The sequence below is a fragment of the Phalaenopsis equestris genome, unplaced genomic scaffold (genome assembly GCF_001263595.1).
Source record: "Phalaenopsis equestris unplaced genomic scaffold, ASM126359v1 Scaffold219553, whole genome shotgun sequence".
Lineage (NCBI taxonomy): Eukaryota > Viridiplantae > Streptophyta > Magnoliopsida > Asparagales > Orchidaceae > Phalaenopsis > Phalaenopsis equestris.
Genome location: NW_018237906.1, coordinates 55,281 through 61,854, shown reverse-complemented (window position 1 = coordinate 61,854; position 6,574 = coordinate 55,281).

Sequence of the window (6,574 nt, the reverse complement as noted above, 5' to 3'; positions counted from 1 at the left end):
ATTTACCCAAACCATAAAAACCGCGGTGCGGTGCAGCACCGCCGCCCCAAACGGACTCTCAGTCTTTTAGGGGTTGTTTGGTTGCAAGTAATATTTGGTTTAAATGGATTTTAGTAAATTCTGTAAATCTAGGTTTATCAAATCTAGAAATGGCTAAATTCTGAAAACTGTTTGGTTTGATATATTATTAAGTATATCCTGATAAATCCAGAGACACTGTTTAACAGTTTTAGAAGGATTTAAAAAAATTTATCTAAATAAAAATAAAAAAATAAATATTAAATAAAAAAACATATAAATGAGTATCCCAAAATGCATAAAAGATGGCATTTACATTAATTAATAATTGATTTGTGAAACAATTATATATATTAATATTTACTTAAAATTTTATTAATAAATTTAAAAGGTAAAAATATTTTTATTCATTACTTAACTATTAAATAGTTACATTTAAATTTATCTAATTATAAAAAATTTCATAATATATAAATTAATTATTAATTATTAATCAATTAAATTAAACAATTATTTATTCAATACTTCCCCTTTCAGCCCAAAACCCTCACCTAAGTCCTGTCCGCTCCTGATTTCTCCCAAACTTCCCATCTCCGCACAACCCTCGCTTGTCTCACTCCCCATCCTAGTTTCGCTCAAAACTATCGTCTTCATGAACGAACCTTCATGATGCAGTCGCCATCAGTGCTATCTAGGAAGACAACAACAGGATCGCGGCTTACAGAGACCACCGAAACTCCTAACTTTCTCATCCTTCTCATCTACTCCTACCAGAAACCATAAAGGTAAGCTTGTTGGCGCCACTCTTTCTCTTTGCCCGTCTTGGATTTACTAAATCTGTCGATTCATGGGATTTACTAAATCTAACGATTCATGGGATTTACTAAGGGCCCGTTTGAGGCAGCTTATTTAGTGCGGTGGCGTTTTGAAAACGCACCAGACCTGTTTGGGTAAACTGCGTTTTGGCAGCTTGTGCGTTTTCAAAACGCTGAAAACAGCGTTTTGACGTCGCACCTATCTAGATGCGGTGGGAGCTTTCTGGCTACGGTATGACTTTTTCAAAAAAAATAAAAATTTATAATAGCCACCATACTTAGCTTATCAGCAGATTATTCAATAAGCTACAACTGTCCTAAACAGACCATAAATCAGCCTATTTATGGCGAATAAGCAAAATTTTAGGATTTACTTAATCTCAAGATTTATGGAGATGCATTTTGTCATTTTGCATGATTTAACCTAGATCCTACGTAAATTCTGCTTAAAACGGGCTACCAAATAGCCCCTGAGGGTTCCTGAGAAGTTCAGAGAGATTTGATCATAAATCAAGCAAACTGATCACCAGTAAATGGAATTCTAACTTCCAAAACAATCTTATCTATGATGAATAAAATGATGGCTCAAAACCTTGTATGGTGAGCTAAGAACACTTACAATTTAGCATATTTCATATCATGTTCTAAGGCCTCGTTTGAGGTAGTGATAGAGGTTCAGTCTGCACCGCACCACTTATGCGTTTGGCAAAACAACATTTTATTTGTTTTCTCATGAAGTTGTGACGAGAAAGATGTGTTTTACAACTTGATTTAACTAAGGGTCTTTTTGGGACAACTGTAGTTTACAACTATTTTTTAAATAAGCAACTGTGAAGCTGCTATCAGATGAAGCTGTTGTGAAGTTGCTGCTAGGAGAAGCTATTACAGTCTGTTTGGATAGTTCAACTATGAAACTGCAGTATTGTAGCTCTTTGATGTAAAAATTGTTTTGTCCTTATAAAATGTATGTGTTAATGCACAACTTTAGAAACAATTCAAACAAAACACCTGATATAAACTTCAAAATGTTACAAAAAAACATAAGTCAAAAATATTAGATCAAAAGTTATAATGTCACTTGACACAAATGAATTACAAAAAAATTGTAATTAAAATAGGAACAAATAAAATTATTATTATTATAGTAATCTTCATGTCCAAAAGATCAAGCTTCTAGGAGAATTTTTTTTCAAAACAACTCTCTGAACATTGTCGTTGTCTGAAGTAGATTCCTCACAGTTCTCAATCTATCTACATAAGTCATAGTTATCAGAGTCTTGTTTCTTGGACACCTAGAAAATATTCTCCTAAAACTGGGTTCTCGTTGAGACATGCGTACAAAGTATTGCAAGCCGTAATGGCAGTATACAATTCTAGAGTCAGTGAAATTTCTTGCACTCCTATTTTTTAAGAATGCATATTTTAAGCTTAAATCGATATTAAAATAAGGAATTAGAAGGAAAAAAACATAAAAAAAACATAAAAGTAGTGATGGTTATTATTAAAGTAACAATTTGAGTTTATGGATGAGTCTAAAATTATATGGAGACATTCCAAATTTAATTTTTATTTGGTTAAATAATGTATTCCTCATTATAGATATATTTAGTTTAATTCTACTCTAATATTTATTCTTTTTGGAAGATCTTTCTAAGATAGTTGTTAAAATTAGGAGATGTTTAACCTATCAGATGAACATAATGAGTAATTTCTTTTTTTATCATTATTGTGTGTTGGAAATTTTGTGGTGGTAGAGTAATAATTTATCGTAGCTTTTATAGATAAAAAAAACAGGGAAAGGAGACACCATAAATTCTACGTGAAAAACCCTAAAAGAGAAAAAAAATTATGAGACATAGCCCATGCAAATTAATTCACTATATATTTATAAGTACAGAGGTATGGTGTTCTCTCACAACGGAGAGAACAATGCTACGATTTTATATTTAATAATATAATTGTATTTATATATGTCAAAAATATAAGTGTTAGAAAATTCAAAAGCATCTGTATTCTTGTTTAAACTGTTGTCAGTAGTGATCACCGACAACCGGTGGTCGGTTGCGATAGATGGTGACGGCGAGTGGTAGTTAATTGTGGCCAGCGACAATAAACGCAAGTGGTCGTCAATAGTCGGTGGCTACGGAGGTCGGTGGTTACTTGTCGGGGCCTTCTTTACAAAAATAAACTCTGAAATTTTACTTTGTCTTCTCCCCCTCTTCCTTTAACTGATGAGAGGGGGCATATTTATAGCTTTTTGGGAAGAGAGTTTTGGTTTTTGGTACATAACTCCCCTAACCACCTTGTTGAATGCTCAATGCTTATTGCCCTTGATAAAAAGTGATATTTTAAGGATTTTTCGTGTCTTAGTGTTAATGAATTTGAGCGATCTTAGGCTCGATAAAAAAATCATTGAAATGCTTGATTTGACTATAAGTATGTCAAATTTGGAGTTCATTCAACAATTTAATTAACGAATTAAAATCTATAATTGTTTTTTGATTGCTTGATCTAGACTTAATTTTACTTGAATTGAACCAATTTTGAGTAGTTGGATTTGTTTTAGAAACTCAATTTAATTGTAAATTTGATTAAATCATAACTTTGATGAATTTTAACTTAGAAAAGTTTATTCCTACAAAAGGCATTGAAAATCTTGCTCTATGACAAAATTTTATTGGCGACACATCAATTGCCGTTATATTTTTCACCGTTGATGCTTGTGTCATTTAAAAACACGAGCCAATGAAAAAAATTTCATCATAATTTAATATATTCCAGAAATTCGCAAATTAGAACAAATATTTTCAACATTTCAAATTATCCTCGTTTACCCATATATGCTACATGGAGTTTTGAGAATGCCAAAATTGAGTCTAGAATCTTGCAAATTAGTGAAATAAACACATGTGGAAAAATTTGTTATTCATGTTGTTATTGTCACTATTAGTGTGCCTTGGCGTTGGCGTCCTGTGGTGAGAGACGTATGGGCGTGTATAAGAATGTGTGCAAGCAGGGATGTAATAGCTTGCATGGGGGCGCGTAGGTGCGTCGGTGAGTGCAAATGTGGGCATGCCCCCATGGGTAAGAGCATGCGTGCTCGCATGCATACGCATGAGTTGTGGGCAGAGATGTGGGTGTGTTTGTGTGAGGGAAGTGCGTGCGTGTGTGGGTAGGCACGAGTGGGCTAGCGCATGTGGGATGGTGCATGCGGGCAAGTGTGTGTCCCGACAGGATGACAACTGCACCCGCGAGCAAGCATATGGGAGTTATTGCGTAACTATTCACACGCGATTAACGATTTGTGAACTATTCTCAAGCATTGGTTTTTTCGCGTGTGCAACCGCAACTGTGCTCTTGTGTGCTTGTGTGCCACATGTGTGCTTGGTCGTTTGCGCAGTCATTCCAACTGAGCAAACATTCAAATTTTTAGTTCTTCGATCGGCCAGAAGGTTTTTGATCAGCCTCCACGAGAGAATTCTCAGTAAAGGCCCTCTTATCGTTAAGTTGAAATTGGATCAACATACAGATAGTGTATCACTACAATCTTACAATCCCGAAATCATTTGAGAAAGCTGGTTGTAGCTAACTGCCCCTCGGATTAGTTGCCTTCCGTTCTTTCGTTTGGTTGACACGTGGTTCTTACCGATGAGAATAACACTTGACGTCTTCATCTTTTGACTCTTGATGCAATTCTATGGTTTCTACTCAATGAAATCCGTTGAATTTCCTCAATATATGTGCAATCATATTTTTTATGTACAAACATGATAACAATTATAAATTTTTAAAGGTCATAAACATAGAATGACAAAAATTGGAGAGCTTGTGTACTTTTCTTCAAGTCTTTTATGAGGTTGAATGCTTATTTTGAGCCACCAAAACTCATATAATAAATATTTATTTTCACATTGTTCGGAAAATTCAAATCAATTTGTTGAACTATATTGCATGGCCTCTACATTTCCATAACATATATGGTTATAAGTTTGAGCAAAATTTAATAAGTATTGGTTTGAATAATTTATAGCTCTATTATGCTGTTGTTTTGTTTCCAAGATAGAAGCTTGATTATTTGAAGTTTTATAATCTAACTTTTATGAAGATAATAAGTATTTTCATGTATAGAAAATAAGGGATTTGCTTTGTTGTTTGTTTGAGCATTAAAAGAACAACCAATGTCAATAATATTCAGCATAAGTTGGTCATATGAATGATTTATTCAAACTTTGCATTGCTCCAACTATTACATTTAAATAATACATAATGAGAAAGTGAAGAGAGAGCACAAGAAAGCCACAACTTGATCTTTATGTGGTAGAGCCAATGTTACATGGATACTTAGATATGATATTTTAGATTATTAAAGCAAGTCCACAACAACATTACTTGAAATAACATCCATAGATAGGAATATTTTCTTAATTCATGTATCGACTATAGCTTACGAGTCAATCTTTCAATATGGGTGAAAAAATAATCAATCCAACACAATGCACACTAAACTCAATGAAGATTCAAGCATTGGCGTGTTATGAGGATTAGTAACGTGCTGGAACTTTTTTGCCAGTATTCAATCACTATTTATTTAATTGTTTTTTATAAAATTATGTACATAACGAGTATTATATAATTGCATCTCATTTTATTAATTTTCTTGACCATTTGATTGACGAAATCAAAGTGGAATCATAGTTCTAGTTATTCATTTAATTTTTCATCATTGTGTTTTTAATTTTGATTTCATAAATCATTAAAGTAAAATTTGAAGTTTAATGTTATTATGCATAGTGACAAATTTGATGTCGATAGAATATCATGTTCTTCATTCGTGTTGATTTTAGTCAATATTTTGTTAAATCATAATGCTATGTTCTTCAATTATGTCGTTCATAGACATGTTGATGATATCCAAACTTAGCTTCACAGTGTCACAACCTGAGAATTTGCTAGTTAAGCATATTTAGTGCCATAAATTTTATTGTTGGTCGACATTTATTTATTCATCTTTAAATAAAATGTAAATAGTAAAATTTGGTCTAGTAGTGTGGTCATGTTAATGTTTTTGTTCTATTTCTTAAACATTATGGCGTATGAATTTTTTTTAAACATTATGGCGTATGACTTTTTTTTAAAGCTTTGTGGGCTGGGGGCTAGCCATACCCACTTAGTGGGTGTGTCTGGTTATGAAAAGTTAATATAAATTGAGCTCAAAATTGGGCTGAGCTTATTTTCATTATTCAAAGCCCGCATGAGTAGGGCTGTCAAAACGACCCGTTGTTCGCGAACAGCTCGTTCGTAAAGTTAACGAGCCGAACACGAACAACATGAACAAATATTTGTTCGTTAGTGTTCGTCTCATTTTGGATCGAATAATACTACTAATCAATTCTATATATATCTTTAATGAGTAGTATTTCTAAAAAAAATTAATTGAATACAAGACTACAAAGATTAATAATCAATTAAAAGTATTAATGAAGAAAATAGAAAAAAATATTAATTTAGATTCAAATGATGTTTTAAACCTTGCCCAATTCCTTAAATTCTTATGACTACGTGATTAGGGTTGTCAAAATGACTATTTGTTCGTAAACGTCTCGTGTTCTGCTCGCTAAGCAAACGAGCCGAACACGAACACACTTTTTGAGCTCGAAATATAAATGAGCCGAACACGAGCTGAGCCTGGGCTCGCCCACCAGCTGAGCCTGGGCTCGCTCGTGTTCGACTCATTTACACCC